Here is a 25,530-nt window from a genome sequence, read left to right as displayed (position 1 = left end):
AAATAACAACCTAGACTCCTGCTCTTCTGAGGTTAGCTTTTTTTTTTTTTTTTTTTAAGTAGATATTCTAGTGATTTAAAAATGCATTTGAGCAGGGAAAGTGAGTAACATTATAAACTGACTGGCTACCATCTCATTTCCTTCCAATTCAGGGGAAAAATCCCTCATCTAGAACATGCGTAAGCATGAGAAAAGAGCATTCTGAATTTAAAACTATCATTCCATGTTTTCATATTTTATACAGACAGTGCTATTTAAAAAATATAGTAACGCTCCACTATTCATGATATTGACCTCTTCTAAGACAACAAATTTAGGCAAATTACCTGAATACTAGTATTTGGTCCATTTCAATCAGTACATTGATATTCACTTTATATTCTGTAACTAGTTTTGTGAAGTAAAAAAAGTACTGTAAGGAATGCTGTAATGTTGTGTGAAAGAGAAACATAGATGTATTCCCTCACCAAAGCAGAAGAGATATATGAATTTATTTGCCTGAGAAATTGTAAATGTAATTTTAAAAAAGTGCACGGAAAGACATAAACCAGGAAACTTTTATGGAAAAGTGAAAAAAATTATTTTGGCCTGTTGTCTTAAATAGGTTTTACTGTGATGATTAGATGTGGAGCATTATTAATACAGAACACCAACATACTTAAATTTGCCACACAGAAAGGAGATCAGTAAGAGCAGGAATCAAAATTTATAAGCAAAAGTTTTTATAAGCAAAAGTTCAGATTGCAGTACTGTAGATAATGAATACTTGATTTTTAAAAAATAAATTCCTTGCTTCGCTTGGGAAATTAAGTGAAATACCTTATATTAGGTTTAGAGTGGTTTCCATGGAAAATGAAAATCTAATCAGAAAGTTTGTCCTGAAGAATTACACTTACAGAAAACCCCCATATCTTCTTTTCCTCATTACCTATTTTTTTATTTTAAGTATAATCTATTTACTATGGCTCTATTTACCTTGAAACTTGTTCATAAATTCTCACTACGCTCACTCATGTGCCAGCTCTGCAAACTCTAAAATACCACCTTCTCCATAAAATGTAAGGAACAAATGGTCTTTGGGATTTAAGTTCCTTCCACCAAAGAGCACTTGTCAACAAGGCAACACAATAAAATCAGCAAGAAATCTGGCTCTAACATTCTGGTTTTCCTCTTACAAAGGGCTTTGGGGGAAATAAAATGTATTTAAAAGGGCTCGGCACGCTCGAGATGGCCGCGCAATCCACACACCAGACGCAGCAGCAAGTCAAGTACTTAAACCAACAGAAACATCCATCTATCGTTGAGCAACTCTAAATGATTACATGCTGCTTTCCTTCTACAAGATCCTTGCCTCATCTCGTACAGTGATGGCAAATATGCATGGAACACTCAGTTTTATGGAGTGAACTGAGTATTTGTAGCAGCCTGCCTCATTTTTTCAGATTGCAAAGTGATTGCTCATTCTCTTTATCCCCACCAGCCAGCAGTGCTCCCAAAGCCTCACTTATAGGATGCTAGCCAAACTGGGATTCCTTATTATACGTTATACTTTATATCCTCTATTTTATATACTCATTATATAGTATATATTAATTATATATTATATTACACAATATAGTATAACTACATCTAATGTAATCATATGATTATATATATTTTCCCTACATGGCATTCAGCAGGAATGCTTCAAAACACATAATTTACTGGACTGTGGTAGGTTGATGGTTTATCTCCATTTAACAGAACAGAAACTGTCTACTTAAAACCCAGAGGATTCTTTTGGCAATCCTGGTATTGCCACGTCAGTGTAAGATGTTTTGTGCCTTTCTTTTCAGAGGACTTTGAATTTATACAGCATTTCACATATTTCAAGCATGTTTTTGTTCATTCCAATCCAGCTGTGCTCAGAGCCCAGGTATCCTGGACTGCATGCCACAGCAACTACATACACAGAGATCACCCCCAAAATAAGTAACCTTCTAAAATCACATAAAAACTCCTTAAAAGAGAGAGAATAAAATCCAGTCTTTCCATGGAGCTTTCAAATGCCTTAGAGAGCGTGCTTTTGATTCCTGCAGCTCTCTACTAAAATTACTACACTTTCTAGCAATTAAGGCAAGGGTTCTGGAGGCAACAGCTTTCTTTAATAAACACCCCTAATTCATTCTCTGGGCACCATTCCTCCTGTGAAAAATTATGTGATCACATAATTAAAGATCTTATCGTTATGCACACATGCAAGGGACAAATTAAAACAGTTTGAACAATCTTCATTCTGACATTTTCCAACTTCTTTTTAAACACTCGACTTTCAAAGTCAAGTGTTTGATTTCAAAGAATGTATTATTCTTTAATAGAAATGATGGCTAAAAAACCAATCAAGCCCTGTAATTTACTGTATTTTTAACTAATTAAAATTAAAATCCCATTACATGGTACTATACTGATGCCTGCATGGCTGCAAAGCTTAGCTTTAGCAATGCAGATCTGCTCCTGGTGCCCTACAAGACTAAGAGGTGGCAATAGCAGGCTGCTGCCTTCATTTGCTTCAGACATGCTTTAGGTACATGTTTCACAGCTCTTTGTAGATATTAAAGAAACCCTGAAACTAAAGCACCCGGGATTCAACTCCAGAGGTAAACATCCTCCCCTTCTCCCTTCTCCAGTTCAATAGTAGAGCCAAATTCAGAGCTTCCCTATCCACACATCACTTTGGGTGTTTTCTCCTCTGTCCTTCATGTTTCCTCAGGATAGCCACAACTGAAAGAAGAGGACAGCAAAGTTCATGAGCCTCAGTTGATGCCTGGCACTACAGTAACTGCTTAAGTTGGAAGCAATAAATTTAATTACACCTTTTTGGCTAGAATTGAAATACATTTAGTAGAAAAGCCGTATGGACAGTCTTAAAGCCTCTAAAAGAAATTCAATTGAATACACATAATGATGACTTCAAAGGACTTCTAATTAGGCCAAATATTCCAGAAAATAAAAAACACATGTAAAACATTGCTTAAAAGAGCAGTTACAGCTTTCCTCTGAAGTAACTACAAATATTTTAAACTTCAGTAATACCTATTTTTAGTTAATGTAATTTAAGTGACTACCAAAGCAAAATAATTCAGCCTGGATCACATAAAACTGGCACAAACAGCACTCGGTATCTCCACGATGAGACACTGCTCTGTGAAAAGCAATGATGGCAAGAAAGGTTACGTTGCCCTCAGCCACCACTGCTCTGGGGATGGCCATCAGCAGCAGGGAAGAAGCAACTACTGAAGGGAATCTTATCTTCATTGTAAAAGCTAAATCTGACTCAGATAATGAACCACGGCTGTAATCCATGTTCACCAGACAAGCATATGTGATGTATTACAGATATATACAAGCCTATTCTGTCCATTGCATTGCATGTAACCTTAGCATAAAATTATATATTAAACAGTTTCATTATTAATTTTAGCTTTACTTTTACAGATAAATAGAAAATGACCCATTTTCAACATATATATTACAAATGACACTGAAGACTAAATATTTATTCAATAAAAATAATTTTCTATCATTACTATGTATCTTTTGAAATAAAAGATGAAATATATTAAAAAGCAATATATGAAAAATGCACATTATGAACCATAACTACTTCTTTCCCTGTTGATCACTTTCTTGCTACAATAGCCTGACTTCTAAACAATAAATGAGCATCTGTAGCTCTAAAAGTAAATGACTGCAAAATAAATTGCATAAAATGAGCTTTGCTTTCTTGATTTTTACCATCCTAAATGCAGAGAAGGTGTATCATGTTGCACAATTCTAATTAAAAAAGAAATATGTTCAAATGGAATTAGTAATTAAAGAGCTAAACCAGAGAAATATATTATTTTGCTAGTTGAATACAGCTAGGAAAGAACAATACATATGTCTAGTCAATGGTACTAAAAGGAAAAGAATCTTTTATTCTTTGATTTAAAGAATGAATCCAGGAAATTTAAGGTGAACACTAATGCTGCTTTGATGAAAGACTGTAGGACTAACTGTTTCCATAGCATATATTATAATGGGAGATTCCCCAGAAAGGTGAGTGACCTTGGTGGCAATAGAAGGAAAACTCAAAAACCTGGCAGCAGAGCCCACTCACTGCTTCCCCTCCCAGATCTGCTCTCAGAATCATTAGATGACATGAAGAAGAACATTTCCAACCCGAAGAATGACCCAATCAAGTTCATATCACTCAAATTCTGATAGGAATTTACTCGTCTAAACAAGATAAAAAAAAATGTGGTGGAATATATATCAAAATAATTTGAGATCAGGTGGCAACAGCACAGAACTGCACTAAAAAGAGGACAGGGTTCAACAGAACTAATCTGTAACCTCTAACATGTATTACCAGGATCTGGAAGCATACAGAGGGAAGAATGCTTTGAACCTGATCTGTTACAATCTTTTCAATTCCTGCCAGTAGTCACTGTCTTTTACTTACAGTCTGGTCCAACACTCTTACTACCCACCTCTTTCATATATTTCCATACTTAATCCAAAATCCTCCCTTTCCACTGAAAATAAACCCTAACCAATTTTTAGGAATTCTGAGTTAACAGAAGCACCCTTGAATTTTTTTAAGATGTTGGACACATCACCAACATGTTAGAGTTGTGTGGGCTCAGTATCTCAACACTGAAAAGACTGGAGACCTAGAACAGGTGGGATTCTGATCTTTCAGAGATCCTGCTTCTATAAGCTCTTCCAAATTCTAATGGAAGAACTTGAAAGCTTATTCATTAATACTGTTAGAAAAGAAACCTTTGATTATACAAACTGGAACAACTCCTGTGCTCTGTTAAGTGCTCTCTTGGTTCATGGATTTCTGCTCTGACAGCCTACAATCATCTCCTGGAATCCATTCACTCTGTCAGATCAACTGAAAATCTGCATCTATGTATTATTTTGCTCTGGTCTTAAAGATATTTTTAGCAAAATATATTGCAAAGGCAGAAACCTGATAATTTATTGTTCAGTATTTTATAGTTATATTTCAGGTCATACTATTAATTTTATTACTACTACTGAATGAAATGCCTTACTTATGCCTCTCCACTGACAAGCTACTTTACTGAAGTCAGCCCTTTATGTTCTTTTCATATTTTTTCTCCCAATTTAATATATACGCTTGAAATTAGTGAGTAGCTTCCATGCAATAATACACACACAATCATGTTACCATTTGAAGTACAAACACAGGGAAGAGCTAAAGGAAAGGGATAGCCACTAGCACTACAGAATGGAGTGGAGGTAGCAGAAAACATTGCATCAGGTAGCTTGTTGAACTCAGTAAAAAATACACTACAATGAGATCTCGTTATGTGGAAAGTGTGAGGAAACTGTATTACTCTTTTGATTAAATCATTCCAGAAAATAAAACCAAACCCAAACAACTGAAATAACTTCTGCCAGAGCACAGTTTCTGAAATAATCCATTTTAAATTTAATCTAAAAAAATATTTGTAATTTTCAGAGGAATAATTCTGTTTTTAAGAACAGTGTATGTGCTATAACTGTGGAAAAAAGAACTATATTCTATATATAAAAGATTAATTTACTGTTTATTTAGACATATACACGAGTGTGCTCACACAGGAAAAGGGGACCTGGATTCAGTCCTTCCTCTGCCTGAAGGGATCAAACTTGCATCTCGGACATGTGTTTATATAAATACATGAATAGTTGCAAAAATGTAAGTCTAAACATTTACATGCACCAAGCACATATCTGATAATTTTGTTTAACTAATAAAAATCTCTTTCAAAATGTTTTCATATCTCTTAACTGAATACTAATGTCTACTCAAATGCAGCTTGACACATACTGATGGAATATTCCAACACAATAAAACCCATGAAAAATCAAGAATCCTAATACACACTACGGTATAGAAATCAACTCAATACACACACACTTGATTATTTGGTCTTCTCGTCCAGTCAAAGAAACTTGGAGTTTAAAATAAATGCTTTGCAAATGGACAGCATCTAAAATGTGCTAATTTTAAATGTGCTCACAATGTCCCAAATGCGAGACTGAATGTCTGACTTGGCTTACACAACACACATTAAAATCAATGGTGCAAACACAAATTTTAATTTTAAATCATGGTTTTAAAATGAATCGGTATTTGACACTAAAACCAGCCCTCAAAGTTGATTATATTTTTTATCGATAAGGCAAAGTCTGGAACAAAGCCTGATGATCTAAGTCAGGATCAGTTTCCTACAATGAGGGTAATGGTTACAATTTTAGAACTAGACTCTGAGATGACATAAATGATACTTGGAGCAAATATCACAGACACAGTAATTTAACTGTATTTAGGTAACTCCCAAGATTGTAGATGACAAGCTCAATTTAGGACACTGGTTTCACATGCATGGCAGGGGGGTTGGAACTAGATGATCTTAAGGTCCTTTCCAACCCTAACTATTCTATAATTCTGATTCTATGATTAGAAAGCATCACTACAACTAATGCAGGCAGTCCTCTCAACAAGGGGTCTTAGTACAGGTCACCAACTGGGAGCTCTTAAGGTAGCTCACGTGCCTTTTAGTTTTAACTGTCCATAACCTGAGCAATAAAATCACAGCATTTGTACGTTAGGATCTACATAAACCTTTCCTAAAAGCACAACACCCCAAATACATGTAACTTTGAATGGCTTTCCAGATGCTGTAACAGTGCCTTAATGCTACACGTTAAAAATCTGCACAACTCATAAGGGCGGGAAACAAGTTTAAAATCAACTCTCGGGCTTATATGAGAATTTGGTTGCATGTAGAATCGACATGAGTCTGTGGATGAGAAGTAGAGAGTACACAAATTACTATTTCAAGTATGTAGTCTTGGTCCCATAATAAGTTTAAAATACAGGAAGACATATGCTTATGTATTTATAGATAAATATACATACTCACATAGGTATTTTCAGGTTTGATAGCTTACAATTATATTTGGAAATGCAAACCTATACCATCATACAAAAAAAATTGATTTTGAAATATTTCTCTTATTAGGGATACTTCAGAAAAGTAACTTAAGCAATTTTCACCATGCTGCTTTGAGAATTCTCATTACTCGGCAGCTCTTCTGTGCTAAAAAAGAAGCTTTAAAGCTTCGCAAAATGAAAGCTTTCAGTCTATCAGCAAGAGAGAGGGACTTGCAATGATAATTTCTCTACTGGATTTGCAAATTATGGTCCTTTTTCTAATGAAAAAGCTAACTATCATTGAAATATTCTATCCCTCTACACTCTGGATTGATGTAAATTCTACACGCAAATACAGAAATTGTCAGTGGGGTCATAATTTGAAAAAAGGTATTATTATAAGGTGCTTATAGGTTTGGAAGTACTAAAAATAGTACCATAAGAAAAAAAATCATATTTAGGAACAAGATAGCCAAAGGTATATGAAAAAATTAACTGTACTCTTTACCTGTTATCACCACTTACAAGCCAAGGTTGCAGAGCTTTCTACAAATGAGAACTTAACTCTGAGTAATTCCATGTCAAATGCTGCTGTCAGGAAGTTTTACAGAAGTGTGAAGTAAGTTTAATACTTTAAAGAAGTATTCACAAAAACTTACAGCGAAAAGAAAGAACCATATCCCTTCCTCCAGCATTTTTTTTTTTCTTAATCTACTGGAGAAAAAAAAGAAGTTAATAATTTCATTGATGCTTTTAACATTCGTCAGGGGAGAAGTCATACCTTGGTTCATCATCTCTCAGCTCCCCATTTTACATGTGTCCCTAAGGCAGCCTCATAAAATGCAGAAAGGTGTTCATGCATTATAGATGACAAAACCTCTCCTATTCAGCATGGAAATTTTTACAAGTATTTATATTTGTGAATGCATGTGGTCAAAATAAGTATCAATCAGAAGGTGGGGACAGCTACATAACGCACAGGCAGGAACTTGTGACTGAATCTCCTGCTCTCTGCCCATTTCTGTCTTTTTAAAGAACACACATAATTTTTCTATATAACTATAATGATATAAATATCAAATAAAGTCCCAATTTTTATGATAAAAAAAAATAATCTGAATTTTCAAAGAATATCCTGTGGGGACTAATTCTGTTTAGACTGTAACGACCTAGTCATTTTCTGCTCCAAATTAAATAGGCAAAAAGTAGAAACCTTTCCCTCATGTCCTATTTCATCCCAGGTAATTTTGCATTTCTGCCACCAGGATTAGTTTTATAGTTTACCATTTTACTCAGAAGACTGGAAAAACCAATCTACGCATCTGACTAGTGTCCCTGACAGCCAAGTACAGTCTGACAGCTGCGATGGTTTACTGCCTCTGAGACAACCGACTGTGGTGATCATTAAAATTAAGCATAAGATATATAAATATCTGAGAAGCCTTCATCTTTTAGTACCTCCAATTACTGAATAACTGAGAACAGTAAACTAAACTGAGAAAAGACTGAGAGGAAGAAGTATTTCCATGGGTTACATAGTCTATTTCACTCTCTAAAAAATTATTTATCCACTGGTAACTGTACCACTCTCCTGTATGTTTAAAACACTATATAATGGGCACATTGTTTCTACACAGTTCCTACTACAGGTGCTTGGGAATTTTTTCATCATAAAAATTCTCACATATAAAAAAAGTTAGCTAATAGAAGTATTTAAAATGCAAGATTATTAATTACTTTCTTGGAGATATATTTTTAAAAATAGATTACTTATTATTAAAAAAAAATTAACAATTAACCCTTGCACACAGATATATGTCACCAAGTTAAAGATGAGACACAGAATATTGTCTCATAATTAACTGGTACTAGGTACCAATGGATACTGGTAGTAGGTACCAATGGGTACAAATAATTTGGAAGAATGTGGACCATAAGAGGAATTTGCAGCAAGATGGAGGTACTCACTGTAAGATATATACAGGCATAAACCACATGCATCATAGTAGCATGCTCCAAAATTACAAATTCCCTCATACAGACCAACTTGCTAAAAAAGCATGATATCCTTTTTTCTATTCATAACTGTAGCATAAATTCATCACAACTGTAATGCAGTTGCTTTAGATTTATCCTCATTAAAGAATTAATCTGAACTACATTTTGATAATTACCTTAATACGTACTCAAAAACTTGACAGCCATGTTTTGGCATTGTAACTAAAAACTCAGGTTAGTACAAACTACCAACTGTATCCAAAATCAGTCCGTCATGCTAACTCAACTACCGTGTGACATAATGCACTACTGTTATCCACTCTTACAGAGCATTATCCACTTGTACCTGAATAGGCCTGAATCTTGTAACAATTAGGCCAGGTTACTTCCTCAGGAAGACCCAGCTCACATGTTTATAGAAATGTATATTATATATTTCATAATACTGGTGACTTTACAACATTAATAGCTAGGTTTATAAATAGTGATTATTTATTTAATAGACCATAAAACCACTGTAATACGGGAGTACCAGTTTGGCTTATAAAGTTCTGAGATCTTCTTAGAAACAAGGCAGAGGAATGACACTCCAAGTGCCACATTTTAAATACAAGAGTAGCCTATTACAGTAATTCTTTCTTGCCCCTGAAGTATTATGACTGTCATAAGACTGCCATTAGAAAAGTCTTCACCATTAAGAAAGTTATATTCATGGCAGAGATATCACCATAATGAATCACATGCCTTATGAAGCCCTGACATTTTTCTTTCCTCATTCCTAAATTAACAGAAGAATAAATTACACAACTTCAAATAGATATTGTGCAAATATGATCTAAATTAAGAATTTCTCAAAATAAATCTATTTAGAAATATTTTTTTTCCTATTTCATATATCACAGCATTTTTTCTTAACCTCTAAATAATCCCTTAACTATACCTCTTGAAAGCCAGTTTGTCAAATGCATAAAGGTGGCTATCTATTCTGACTACAAATTTAAACATTGGCATGAAAGTAACTCCCCATGCTGTCTCCTGCTTATGACAAACGACCAGGGACTTCTTTAATTTTATTATTAATTTGACTTTTAAGTTGAGCAGCTACATTTTGGTTTCACGCAGATTTCACACAGTGACAGAATAGATTTTTAATGGTGATCTAGGTTTCAGTTTTCAAAAATATGGGTCTTGACTTTTGAATTCAGGGTAGCAAAGTTTTAGAGATTATATGTTATTATCACGACACATTGTTATATCAAGTATACCAAATTCACTTTTCTGGAAAATAAAGACTACAAAGAGATGTTAGGATACCAAAGTGTAGTCAGACACAATTTTAGTATGTAATCTGGACGATCTGGTTTGCTTCATGTAGCTTTCCATCTTGAATAACACGAGGTTCTTATGCATACTCATATATGACACACACATAATGTTTTGCATTTATATTTACAGCTAATCAAACAAAACACGGCAGTAGAAAATTACTTTCTAGGAGTGGTATGGCAAGTTTCAAGTCTCTCCAATTTTAAGTTATCTACTCTGTTTTTACAAGGCTCATTTTTGCATTGCAGATTTTTCACATTACTGATTTTCAATTATTTTAAAATATTAAATCACTGACAATGTATATAATTTATTTGTGTGAAGTGGGAAATAAAGCACCACCTAAATTCTAAGTGTTTCTTGTTAATTTTGCAAGATAACAAGCAGTTATCATTCCCAGAAACCTACTACAGTGTAGGAGCATGAATAAAGAGACAATAAAAAAATGCAATGGATTTACTGGGTTTCAAGGGTAGACATTCCCTGGTGTTTGATTTAAACAGGTGGACACATGAGATTATTAAAGATTTCATTTTTTCTGTTTAAATGGCAGTACAAAGCTTAAGAAATAGTTTAATTTTCAAAAGATGCATTCCATAAGGATGATATACACTGCTAAAAGAACATTAGGAAATTATAGGTTAGTGAATTTTTACTCATTTAAATAAAATGTTGTATATTTACACAAATCAGAATGAAACCTAATGGGTATTTCCAACATTATACTAAAGAAATAAATGCATTTTTCCACACTAACCTCTTCACTTCAAAAGGCTGTGAACCTAGTGCACAGCACACATTTTACCAAGACCTTTATAAGATCAAGTAATTTATGATAGATGATTCCAAAGGCAGGGCTGTTGACTTCTGTAAAACTGTAATCTGGATTTGCACTGTTCCATTCCTGTACAAAAACTGTTCATATATAGCTACTGAATCTCCCCAAGAAGGCAATTATACCTAGATTTTTGGATCAAGAACTGGATAAACCAGCTCTTCATTCCCCATGTTGATGCACAACCCTTATCTAGCTATTAAAATATTTCACAGACATAGTGAAGCACATGCTTCAAAAGAAGTCAGGTTCACAAAGAAGGTATGAAAAGAGACCCACAAGCTTCTAGGTTCACACAGCCAGGCTGACTCTGACACTACAGCTGCTTCCCATCAGAGATGAAGATTCAAAGCATCATTAAGAAAGTGCTGCAAGGATGAAGAAGAAAACATACAAGCACCTCTTGTTGAAATACAGACTCACGAATGCACTCTAACACAAAGAAATATTAAATTTAGGCACTAGCATAAACCAAAAAACCAAGGTCCTTCACTTCTCAACACAAACTACTTAGATGAACTAGCAAGCTAGTCAAACCACTTCAGACTGTTTTCCTTAAAATGTGAAATAATATCCTGAGAAACCAGCACCCGTAGCCTTGAAGAATGATAGTCTACCTATCAAAGCGGCCTTAATGAATAAGAAAATATATTGCTAAGCCTGGAACTTCTGAGCAGATGTAAAACGATGACATGATACTATCTCTGTCTGAACTTCTGCAGAAGAAAATGCTATTACTATGGAAAAAGATCTTCAACAGCTAACTGACTACTGAAAACACTGAGTGTACACATGATCCCTAGTAAAGTATTTTTTTGAACCACTCATCTAATTCAATATGTAAATAATGAAAAAACATGCCACAGGAGAACATGCAATTCTGCTTAAATACTCCTAATGCTTGAGCACCTGCCTGAACTCCTCATCACCACTTGCACCCAAGTTAAGTATACCCCTTCCCCTTTAACAGCTATATGCATCTACAGATAGAATAACACACATTTTCACATAGACTTTGACGGTCTGTCAATGGATATGAGTTTGAAATCTGACAAGTTCAGTTCTTTGAGACTGAACTGAAGACAAATGGAACTGGCCCAGAAAACCATGGGCTGCCTGTTCTCCTGTCCTGAAGGTCAGCAACACACACTAGGTAGGGCTCCCACTCTTCTCTGCTTCTTCTCCTGAGAATTAAGTCACTTTCCAAATGACAACCCTTGCCTTTAAGCCTTGTATTACACTGATTCCAGTTCAGTCTCATATTTCTGAATCCTACCACCAACTGAAACTCCTGACAACTACTGAAAATTTGTTTATTAATCAACGTTTTAGGAAAAAATCTGCTTCCCTCAAGAAAGGTGTGGAATTCACAAACAAACCCAGTATAGAAAGAAGGGAGCTACAATTGACACAAGGGCAAGAATTTCCAATGTTTATATCTAATTTGACCTAATTTAAATAATTTATCTAGTTTAAGGAAGCAATGGCCAAGAAAGCATTTTTCCAATCAGAAGAGAAATAGCTTTCCTTATTAAACAAAACTACAGTAATTGGTTCTGTAACATGACTGAGTTTCAGAGAAAGACATTCTGTCCATCAACTCCTGCTGGGCCTCTGGAACAGCTCCCTCCACTGCTTTGCTTCAGTCTCAGATTTGTTTCCGTATATATTCCAAAGTGAATTATTCCTTAAACTATTTCAGAATTTCTCATCACAAAAAAAAAAACAAACCAAACACAGGCAAAAATATTTCTAATCTTTCATTAGTTTCTTGCTGCCTTCCCCTCCCCCCCCCCCCCATATAAAAAGAGATACTGAAGATTATCTGTAATTATGTGGAGGAGCAAATGAAGTGTTGGCACAACATGGTAGAAGTGAGAAACGAGCTTTTTGACATACTCCAGTTAGTGTAACATTACTGTAATATGAGCTGAATGAATAGTAGCTAATAAGCTAATGCTAAACTCTTTCTTAAATATTCATAATTACTTTTTATAGTACGCAGCTACACAATACACTGAATTTCCAAGATAGCATGCGCTCATGTTTGCATAGGATCAACACACGGCACAGTGAAGCTTGTAAAAGGCTCCCAACAAATCAATACTCTAAAAAAAGAGTCCTGCAAATGAAGATGATGTAAAATATCAGCGCATAAAAGACAGCTGTGAGATTTTACCTATGATACTGGACTTCATAGCAGGTATGCTCCAAGACTAGTTAATGGTGATACATAACTGTATTCAATTTAGTCCAACACCTCCAAATTCTCACCGTCTACACAAGGATGAAGTTAAACATTTTGAGACTTTAATTTAAAACAGCTTAGCTGTTCCATTTGACATTGAATTCATATGTAAGGTCAATGAACAGCAATGAAAACAAAGGATCAGTGATGGAGTAGCTTAAATAAAGAGATGAGTTTCAAAATAAAGGAGAAAACATCCAACCCTGCATTTATTCACGTAAATGACCTGACTTGCGTTACAGACATTCTTAAATTTAATTTTCCCAGCTTACGTAAATGAATGGAAAAGACCTTAAAAAAGCAACAGAGACATGCTTGATGACAGATGAATACTGAGGAGGACAGTAAGAAACATCTGTCAGTCACTTCAGAACAGCAACTTTAGAATCATAGAATCATAGAATAGTTAGGATTGGAAAGGACCTTAAGATCATCTAGTTCCAACTCACCTGCCATGGGCAGGGACACCTTACACTAAACCATATCACCTAAGGCTTTGTCCAACCTGGCCTTGAGCACTGCCAGGGATGGAGCATTCACAACCTCCCTGGGCAACTTTGCCTCTATACAAACGCCCGTAGCATGGGGAACAAACAAGAGGAATTAGAGATGTGTGCACGTCTACGGGGGTATGATATAATAGGCATCACAGAAACTTGGTGGGATGGCTCCTACGACTGGAGTGTTGGAATGGAAGGTTACAGGCTCTTTAGGAAGGACAGGCCTGCCAGGCGGGGAGGGGGAGTTGCCCTTTATGTTAGGGATAGGCTGGAGAGTATGGAGCTCTGTCTGGGGACAGGTGAGCAGTCAACACAGAGTTTGTGGGTCAGGGTTAAAGGGACAACAGCTATGGGAGACATTACTGTGGGGATCTGTTACAGACCGCCTGATCAAGAGGACTCTGTGGATGAAGCACTGTACAGACAGATAGGAAAAGCCTCACACTCACAGGCCCTTGCTCTCATGGGGGACTTCAACCACCCTGATATCTGTTGGAGGGACAGTACGGCCTGGCACAAGCAATCCAGGAGGTTCCTCAAGTGTGTGGAAGACAACTTTCTTCTGCAAGTAATAGAGGAGCCGACAAGGAGAGGTGCCGTGCTTGACCTCATGCTCACCAACAGGGAAGGGCTCCTTGGAAATGTGACTCGCCAGGGCAGCCTTGGATGCAGCGATCATGAGATGGTTGAATTCGAGATCCTCAGGACAGTGAGAAGAGCATGCAGCAAACTCACTGCCCTGGACTTCAAGAGAGCAGACTTTGGCCTCTTCAGGAACCTGCTTAATAAGGCTCCATGGGATATAGCCCTAGAGGGCAGGGGGGCCCAAGACTGTTGGTTGATATTCAAGGATCACCTGCTACAAGCTCAGGAGTGGTGCGTCCCAAGTAGAAGGAAGTGCAGCAGGAGGGCCAGGAGACCTCCTCGGATGAGTAGGAGCTGCTGAGGAAAATGCCAATGAAAAAAGAGGCTTATAAAAGGTGGAAGCAAGGACAGGTGGCCTGGGAAGAATACAGGGATGTTGTCCAGGAAGCTAGGGACCAGGTTAGGAAAGCTAAGGCCCAGTTAGAATTAAACTTGGCTAGGGATGTTAAGGATAACAGGAAGGGACTCTTATAGGTGCGTAGAGAATAAAAACCAGACTAGGGACAACATGGCCCCTCTCTGGAAGGTATCAGGAGAACCGACTACCCTGGATTTGGAGAAGGCTGAGGTTCTGAATGACTTCTTTGCCTCAGTCTTCACTGGCAAAGGCTCTGACCACACCACCCAAGTCTTGGAAGGCAGACGCAGGGACTGTGAGAATGAAGACCTTGCGCCCACTGTAGGAGAGGATCTGGTTCAAGACCATCTTAAAAATCTGAACGCGCACAAGTCCATGGGACCTGATGAAATCCATCCGCGGGTCCCAAAGGAGCTGGCAAATGAAGTTGCTAAGCCACTGGTCATCATATTTGAGAAATCATGGCAGTCAGGTGAAGTTCCCAACAACTGGATAAAGGGAAATATAACCCCCATTTTCAAGAAGGGTAAAATGGATGACCCAGGGAACTACAGAGCAGTCAGTCTCACCTCTGTGCCTGGCAGAATCTTGGAGCAGATTCTCCTGGAAGGCATGCTAAGGCACATGAAAAACAACAAGGTGCTTGGTGACAGTCAAAACATGGCTTCACTAAGGGGAAATCCTGCCTGACCAATCTGGTGGCCTTCTATGATGGGGCTAGGGAACTGATGGACAGGGGTAGAGCAGCTGATGTCATCTACCTGGACTTGTGCAAAGCATTCAACACTGTCCCACACAACATCCTTTTCTCTAAATTGGAGAGACATCAGTTTGACAGAGGGACCACTCAGTGGGTAAAGAACTGGCTGGATGGCTGCATGCAAAGATTTGTGGTCAATGGCTCAATGTCCGGCTGGAGACCTGTAATGAGTGGTGTCCCTCAGGGATCGGTGTTGGGACCAGCCTGGTTCAACATCTTTGTTGGTGACAATGGACAGTGGGATTGAGTGCGCCCTCAGCAAGTTTGCCGATGACACCAAGCTGTGTGGTTTGGTTGATACACTGGAGGGAAGGAATGCCATCCAGAGGGACCTTGATACGCTTGTGAGGGGGGCTGACGCCAACCTCATGAAGTTTAACCGTGCCAAGTGCAAGGTCCTACACCTGGGTTGGAGCAATCCCAGGCACAGCTACAGGTTGGGCTCTTTGTCAAGGCTGCTACAAAAGCAGCTGAGCACTGACAAACCACGATGGGACTGCCTGGCTTAAAAATAAGTATGTTTTGTGTAGGAGGTAAATGACTTTCAAGCTTACAGTATCTGATCTCCTACAAAGAGACAGGACTTCTAAAAAGGGAGAAAAGCTTTTGACTGCCTTGGGAATTGCTTTTTACTGCTTCACAGCCAGTCTCTTAGAAATTTCTCAAGAGCTACCTGGTTAAAATTACAAGCTAGAAAAACACTGAAGACAGAAAAGGCACAGTGTTACCTGCAGCTATTTTAACATATGTAATCCTTTCGTTTTATATGCAGTATTTCTACAACAGATTTTAGTTTTTAAGAATCTTATTTGCTCTATCAGCTAGTCCAACTGCAATTCGCTGACACAATAATTAAAAAAAAACAACAATAACAATACTGCTAATAAATATAAAACACTTTAACCTAGTTACTCTGTTTGTGAATCTTACTAATAGATAGTCGGCTGTTAATACCTCAGATACTAAACATCATTAGGCTTACAGTGCTTAATTCCTAGGGGAGAATGAATAAGAAAACATGGAATTTAAAGCAGAATGAAGCATTAAAGCGTAATCAGACCTGACTTCTGGATCTACTGAAATGAGAATTATGTTTTCCAATCTGATAATTTTTCCAAGAAGATACCCTCACCCATTTTTAAGACCTATCTAATTTTCTGTTTCTCATAAAAATAGTCGAGACATCTTTCTGGTTACAAGTATAACAAAAATGATAATGATCTCCTAAAACAATTAGGATCAGAGAAGGGGCTAAGTCAACCTCTGAATACTTCTGCAGAGGCATTTAGTTCCTTGAAATCTGTGAAGCCATTAGAGAAAGGAAGGTGTAGGGAAGTGTATCAAGGATTACAACACAAGCACAGCCGGTGAACAGTGCTACTGAAGAAAAGGCACTGAACAGGAAATCAATACGCTCATGAAAGATAAATAGCCAAATGAAGGTGGAAGGATGAGATGAGCAATGTTTAAAAAAGAAAAATCCCACAGCTCTGCAAGGTACCCTGACAGAAATAGCACTTCTGGGAAAGGCAGGAGCAGATGGAAAAAAATTTGTTTCCAGTGTGCTAAGGATTGTATGGAAAGACTCCATGTCTAGTAGTTGTCCTAACTTTCCTCTGCCACAGAGAACACAACACTCAAAGGTGTTACAGACAGTCTGAAATGCTGCCTGGTAAAAAGTCTAATGAAAGAGTTGAAAATATTATGGTATATATCAGTAATAATCAAATACAAAATACATCCATACTCTGTTGGGATCCAAAGTCAGCTCATCAACTTTTCTCAACACTCAGACTGTTGAGAAAGAGAAATATTAGGATGAACCTCTGTGGCTAAAGACACTGTGTAGAAGCTTGACACATATGCTCTACACTGGTAAAAGCTGAGAGAGAAACCTATGACAAGTCTTTCCAGAGTCTGGGTTTTTATTTTTTCTTAAAGCCCAACATGAGACATGTGAGGTGAAATAAATATTCCTCCTTGAAAACATGAGTCAGTAAATTTAGCCATGCATTCAGAACACCCTTCTTTTCGCAAGCTGATAAATGACATATTGATTCTTTTTGGGGGATCAGGAAACGAGGGAGATAAAGAGCAAAACATTAATAGCAGACTCACAAGGCTTCACATGATAGTTTCAATACTACCTGACTTAAAAAACTCTTTAGTGCAAAAGTGAAAATCAAGTTTGTTTTACCAGTTAAATTTAGATCAATTAATAATCACTGTACTCTAACATGAAGCAACTAGTTTTGGCCACTTCAGGTGATCACTGTACTCCGGAACCAGCAGCTGTAAAAGTACTGTAACAATACATCATCTGGCTCACTTTTGTCTGTTGATTAACAGTCTCAAGGCCACACAAGTGTTCAGTAAGGAGGAAAAAAAAAAAAGAGGGAGTAGAGTGAGTAATTGAACTTTTCATTTACTACACAGCACATAGAAACACATGTGAATGTTCCCCACATTGGCTTTAATCCAGGTTCCTTCTCTGACTTATTACAATGTCGTATTACCACTCACATCAACTTAAAGCCATTAAAAAACATAAAAGGAACCAAACTTCCTTAACAGAAAAGTGATTTGAACTCTGTGACCAGGAGTTTTGAAGAATGACAGGTGACATTTAGAATGCATAACCTTCATGTTGTCCAGGATACTCAAGAATTTAAGACAACTCCACTGAATAGTTGGTCAAATCATAATGTGCCTGCTGACCACCAATAAACAGCATTCTGAAAGGACAGCAGTGCTGCATTCCCATGTAACACAGAAGACAGGAAGTCAGAAAAGTTAGAAACCTTGAAGAAACAAAATAGTAAGACATGAGAGTATATATTAAAGTCCATCCTATGCTGTTCAACTCAGCAGCAAATTCAGGTACGATCTTAGGACATTTTTATGAGAATAAGCCGTAAATTAACAATATAAATGTAATATCAAGCATTGTAAGTACTTAGGAAAAATTAAATAGTTCCAAAATTTTGTTATTCCAATTCTGTCTGTTTTGCCCAGCTACATACTGTTTTCTTCAAGATATATGATATTCAGATTCCTTTTCCAGGAAAATTCCAAGGCATTTTGTCAGACTACGTATAATGGAAACATTCAAGACTACAAACCAGCCAACTCCTGAGTGGAATGTCACGTTCATTTTGGGCCAGCTAAAGCAGAGTAGCATTTTGAGGAAACTGAGTGAAGAGTGTTGTTATCAACTAGAACAGCTGAAAGAATATATTGCCAGAATTTGAACACACCTAGTAAATGGTATCCCTGCTCTGTAAAAAGCCCAACTGAGTTCTCAGGAACAAAAGTAATGCAGATTAATTTTACAAGATATTTATTTAAATAACATCAAGATCTTACAGTAGTCCATTAACTCAGTGCAGTCACAATACTAATTCTGCACTCTCTCATTTTACTGCCTTATGAGGTAAAACCTGCAAAATTATGAGCTAACAGTAACTGTGTCATAGCAATTTTTTAGTAGCCACTTATTCTATGAATTTTTAAAGAATCTAGGAAAGTTATAAATTCTTTCTATAATACTACTGTGACTTGTACCATTCAGCATGACAGTACAATAATATCAGTAACATATGCTTGGAAACAAGCCAATATGATGGATTTCTGCAGTTCTTGTTAAACACTTTGAACAAACATTTCTGATGTGCACAGTAAGATTTAAAGTATGGTCAGGTCACTGCTAAAAGAAAACACTGTAGTGAAGAACAATTGCTATCAATTTTTGGTTGCAAGAAATTCAAGATGCACATGAAAGTTCTTGCAAAGTTCTGACACACCCTCTCCAAAAGAATTTAGAACATTTTATGGTTTACGCTGTCACCATGAGGTGTACGGACCAACAGGGAACTATGTACTCCCTTAAGCCAAGGCACAGGGGCTTTCATTACTGACCATTTTTAAAATGGGTCTACTTGGTCAAAGGAGATAGTCAAAGGGCAGAGCATAAAGCCATACAGATATTTGTGCTTATCAGCTATATGGATAAACACTGAGTGTTATCTTATTACCAATCTTATCTACAAGCTTATTGGTATCTATGTAGGTTGTTACAAAAACCTCAATTGCTACAATGTGATTTTAACTAAGTAAGTCTCAGTCCTTTTTTCCTCGATTCTTGTTTTTTGAATAGCAATGAAAAAGTATTCGATTGTCTTCCTGAAATAAGAGATATTTAGAATCCTAATCTAAGATCAGAAACATCAGAGATAAGTCTTACTCTCATCAGAAAGACAGATGTCTGACCGCTTGATCAAACTAGTTTGGATCTACTATTTCTATTCAAGAACAACATCTGTTTTTTCCAAGTAAAAATGGATTTGTTTGCTCTTATTTTAATAATATGCTATAGATAGATCATTAAGACACAGGCTAAGCAATTAATTAACCTTATGCAGTTAAGAAAAAAATAAATGTGTTTTTTTCTTTTAATAATAAAAATGTCAGCCACATATACCTGTTCTAGGCACTTGTCAAAATGCAGCTTCCCCTCAGAAAAATGAAGTACAACTGAGCAGCATAAACGTTCTAACAGCGATTTAGCAAACAAGGAGCTGTCAACTTCCAATAAGCTATTATTCACACCTCTTTAATCACTGCCACAGAGTCGATTATAAATAGCCTCATGCATTTTTAAATAAGGTCATTCTGAAATGAAACAACAAAGAAGGTAGTAAATATTCCAGTACATAAGCAATTTAAATTCTACAGCATAACTGTGCCTTCTCAGGTATTCAGTTTAAAAAAGAGCCAACAAAACCATTTATTAACTGGTACAGTGTCAGATGTGTAATCTCTGAGATCAATAAACCATCCCAATTATGTGATAGTTTGCAAACAGATCTGAAAGAAATGAAACCATTAAGACTTGCTTACAAAATCCAGCTCCAACAGCATTATTTACAAATATATAGTAATACAAATTAATACAATCCATGCATTGCATGAGTAAATCTACTATGCAAAGATATTACACTAATATGAAACCGCGCTGCTGTGCTTTCGCAGAAGAACATACATAAGCTTGCTTAGATCCCTATGAGACTCCATTTTCTACTTTTCTTGAGATTTTAAATAATTTAAATTAATACATAAAGAAAAACAGGAAAATAGCTGCACAAGTAGGAGCGATTTCTTGGTTTTTCCCTCTTCCCCTGTTTTTCTCAGGTTCAAGATTACTTGATAAAAGGATACAACAAAATAATGTTAATATCAAATCTTTGCAAATTAGCTTAGGGAAAAAAGATAAAAATCAGAAATATTTATGTGGAATTTTTCTCAGAAACATTATAATAATTGCAGATGTTGACATCAATTTAAAGAAGTTAATTTACCACTAGCAGAAAAAGAAAGACTTGGAATAAAGATATAACCGAACAGTTCCCATCTTACTGACCGGTACTGAGATGTTACTGTGCTAAGTATTGAAACATTCCCTCCCGTTACAGGTTTTGTTTTTCTGACTTGATATTCATCTTTGCGGACAGACATTAACTGCGGTTTTTCAAAATCATGGAAGAAGCATCTACTGACACATTGTGCTCTCTCTGCCCAAATACCAATAGTCCTTATTGCTCCACTGGGGACAGTTCATTCCAGAAAATGGGTTCTGTGAGTAGGGAACCCCAGTATCCTCTCCCCTCCCAAACTTTCTGAGGTATTTAATCTGGTTACAATTTAAGCTTCGCTTATTTCTTAACTTTAGCTCAAAGGCATTCTGAGCATGAGATGAAGTTTAACTGCCGAGCCGAGCAGCTCCAGAGAGGAGCCTTCAGCACCGCAGCCAGGCCAAACCCCGCGCCCCGCAGCCTCAGCGCTGAGCGGAGAGAGCGACCCAGGGAGCCTCGAGCCCTCGCCAGGCCTCGCCCAGGGGCTCACAGGGGGCGGTGCCAGGAGGGACGGCCCCGCCCCGAGCGGGGAAAACCCGCCCCCGGCAGCGCGGGAACGGCGCGTGGCGCGGGAGTCAGAGCGTGGCGGGGAGGTTGGCGGCGGGAGCGGGAGCGAGCGAGGTGGGGGGAGATCGGGTGAGGGCCGGGGCCCGCTCTGGGAGCTCTGCTCTGGCTGCCCCGGCGGCGGCAGCGTCGGCACCCGGCAGAGCCCGTGAGAGGGGAGGCTGCAGCGCGGAGCTCGGGGCGCAGAAAGTGCGTGCCCGTGTCTCTTGAGGCGAGGGTGCACAAGGGGCAGGGCTGCACGCGGTGCGCCCTGGTGGAGGTCCTGCTGCAGCGGGGGCTGAGCTGCGGGATGCTGTCAGTAGGCTGAAAGGTGTCCAGGGAGCTGAGAGGAAGCTGCGCTGCTTGCTCCAGGCCCAAACTGCGGAGGAGCCACGAGCGTCCACCATAACGCATATAGAAGAGGAGGAGGGCGTTAATCCAGGAAGCTGGGAGCTAGTAGCAAAAGAAAAAAAAAACCCAACCCAAAAGCCAACAAAACAAGGAGGAGGAGGAGAATTAAAAGCAAGGGGCTTCCTCCAAAATTTGATGTCCCGCTTGACATCCTGGTCTCTAAACTGAAGAGACGTCAATTTGCTGTATAAACCACTCAGTGGATAAAGAACTGGCTGGATGGCCGCATGCAAAGATTTGTGGTCAACAGCTCAATGTCCAGTTGGAGACCAGTAACGAGTGGTGTCACTCAGGGATCAGTTTTGGGACTGGTCTTGTCCAACATAGTTGTTGACGACATGGACAGTGGGATTGAGTACGCCCTCAGCAAGTTTGCCAATGACGCCAAGCTGTGTGGTTCAGTTGATACACTGAAGGGAAGGGATGTCATCCAGAGGGACCTGGACACACTTGAGAGGTGAGCCAGTGCCAACTTCATGAAGTTCAACCACGCCAAATGCAAGGTCCTACACCTGGGTCAGCACAATCCCAGGAACAGCTACAAGTTGGGCAGAGAAGAGATTCAGGGCAGCCCTGCAGAGAAGGACTTGGGGGTGTTGGTCGATAAGAAACAACTTGAGCCATCAGTGTGCATCGAAGGAGGTGATCCTGCCCCTCTACTCTGCTCTTGTGAGACCTCACCTGGAGTATTGTGTGCAGTTCTGGTGTCCTCAACATAAAAAGGACATGGAACTGTTGGAACAAGTCCAGAGGAGGGCCACAAGGATGATCAGGGGACTGGAGCACCTCCCGTATGAAGACAGGCTGAGAAAGTTGGGGCTGTTCAGCCTGGAGAAGAGAAGGCTGCGTGGAGACCTCATAGCAGCCTTCCAGTATCTGAAGGGGGGGGCCTATAAGGATGCTGGGGAGGGACTCTTCATTAGGGACTGTAGTGACAGGACAAGGGGTAATGGGTTAAAACTAATAGAGGTGAAGTTTAGGTTAGATATAATGAAGTTCTTTCCTGTGAGGGTGGTGAGGCACTGGAATAGGTTGCCCAAGGAAGTTGTGAATGCTCCATCCCTGGTGCTGTTCAAGGCCAGGTTGGACAGTCTTGGGTGACATGGTCTGATGTGTAGTGTCCCTGCCCATGGCAGGGGGGCTGGAACTAGATCATCTTAAGGTCCTTTCCAACCCTAACTATTCTATGATTCTAGTTCATGGGCTACTCTCCATCTGCATGAGCAGCAGAACACACCTACATCTTCCTGGCTAGAAACATACCTTAATATTACAATGTCATGTGTGAGTATTTGTGCATCTGGACAGACACAGGACACGAGTCCATTCTGCCCATACTCCAAGTTGGCCAGGTCCAGAAGCTATATCCCCAGAGCACTGTGCCTAACCTAACAGCCCTGCTGCATCTTCTTGCTTTTTCATGTTCTCACCATAAAGCAAGAGTGACCTCCGAGGTAAAGGAGGGCATTCAGATCAATTAGGAACTTCATAATTATCTCCACCTTTATCTACATCCAAAACGACCCTGGAAATCAGTGTGAAAAGATTCACTGACAGTTTGTTCTCACATCTTTTCCTGTAGTAAGGCAACACTGCTATTCTATGCAACTATACCTTCTAACTGGATTCCCATGTCCTCAATAAAGCATATTACAGCAGCTTACGCAATGAAGGGATAAAATTGCTGCTGACCACAGCAAAATCGACAAAAAAGCGAGGCATGACTTCAAGGAGCAAACTTTGCTATTTCAGTTCCCAGATAGCACAAAAGTAGAAAAGTTCAGATGTCACCAAACAAGTGTCGAGGAAATATTAATGTTTTTTATTTCCAAAAAATGATTGTCAGTGTAGGAGGAAGCTTAATTTTGTTCAGTGTTTCTACCCCCATCATCCCTCGTGAGTACATTCATGTTTGGGTCCCTAGCCCAGTCAAAAACTGCTAGGAGAAAAAACAGTGGGAGAAGCAACAAAAGATCTGTATTTAAAATTGAAAGAAGATTTGAGCATCCTAACATGAGCGCAACACAGGACAACATTTTTCTCATGTTTCATTGCTGTCGTTGCAGAACTAAGAATGAAGATTTTAAAATAAATTTTTTATTTAGAAATTATGACACTGATCAGAAATAACATTTTATAAGGCAATTTTCCTCAATTTGAGAAGATCACACAGATATGAATTTTACAATCCTATTACACCTACTCAAACTGTAACATGCTCTTCAAAAACACAGGCCTTGTTTTTTATCTCTAGCTAGAGTAAAAGCAGAAAATAGATGTTCAGAATTTTCAGTTTAGGTGAGCTTTTAGTCCAGGTATGACCTGTGAGATCTCTGTTAAATAGACTCGTGTGGACCTGTGTACATGTCAGTGCATGTTCAGCTGTCCTGTCACATGGTGTACATTTTCTCCCATCTTATCAGCAGAAAATTACTAAGAGAATTTGTAGTTTACTCTGCTCAGCAAAGGAAATAGAACAATAAAAAAAAACAAAAACAACCAGTGACAGAACAGCTTAATGTGGTTCTTGCCAATAACGTGAAAAGATGAGCCAGTTGTCAGAAAGTATCTATGGGAAGGTTCATTTTGCTTTCTAAAGTCATTCTGAATTAGGTACACACTGGTGCAGCTGGTAGGTCTGTTGAGGATTATGACAGGACAGTTTTTTCCTATTCTGTAATCTTAAGATGTATACGGAACTGCAGAACCACAAAATTGTTGGAGTTGGAAGGGACCTTATAGATAGAATCATAGAATTAACTAGGTTGGAAAAGACCTTGAAGATTGTCAAGTCCAACTGTTACCCCAGGACTGCCAAGACCACCACTAAACCATATCACTGAAAGCCTCATCTACATGGTCTGTGAATACTTCCAGGGACAGAAATTCCACCACTTCCCTAGGAAGGCTGTTCCAATACCTGATCACCCTATCCATGAAGAAATTTTTCCTAATATCCAGTCTAAACCTCTTCTGGCACAGCTTGAGGCCATTACTTCTTGTCCTATCACTTGTTTGTTACCTGGGAGAAGAGACTGACCCCCAACTCACTACACCCTCCTTTCAGGTAGTTGTAGAGAGCAACAAGGTCCCCCCTGAGCCTTTTCTTCTCCAGACTAAACATCTGCAGTTCCCTCAGCTGCTCATCATAGGACTTGTTTCCTAGAGCCTTCACCAGTTTTGTTGCCATTTTCTGGACCTGCTCCAGCACATCAATGTCTTTCTTGTAGTGAGGAGCCCAGAACTGAACACAGTATTCGAGGTGCGGCCTCACCAGTGCTGAGTACAGGGGGCTGATCACTGACCTGGCCCTGCTGGCTATGCTATTGCTGATGTAGGTCAAGATGCCGTTGGTCTTCTTGGCTGCCTGAACACACTACAAGCTCATGCTCAGCCAGCCATCAGTCAGCATCCCTAGGTCCCTTTCTGCCAAGCAGCTTTCCAGCCACTCTTCCTCAAGCCTGTAGTGTTGCATGGGGGTTTTGTGTCCCAGATGCAGGACCCGGCACTTTGCCTTGC

General features: G+C 38.6%; 1 protein-coding gene across 2 annotated transcripts in view; it reads right to left on the bottom strand.

Moving 5' to 3' along the window:
* ZEB1 (zinc finger E-box binding homeobox 1) overlaps nt 1–25,530 on the bottom strand; it is a 126,617-nt gene that overhangs the window by 29,202 nt on the left and 71,885 nt on the right. The window lies entirely within an intron of this gene.

The sequence above is a fragment of the Pezoporus wallicus genome, unplaced genomic scaffold (assembly GCF_028554395.1).
Source record: "Pezoporus wallicus isolate ANWC-B61680 ecotype Strahan unplaced genomic scaffold, APGP_CSIRO_Pwel_v1 scaffold_2584, whole genome shotgun sequence".
NCBI classification, from domain to species: domain Eukaryota; kingdom Metazoa; phylum Chordata; class Aves; order Psittaciformes; family Psittacidae; genus Pezoporus; species Pezoporus wallicus.
Note: the sequence above shows the minus strand (reverse complement) of the source record. Positions and strands in the feature narration are given on the sequence as shown.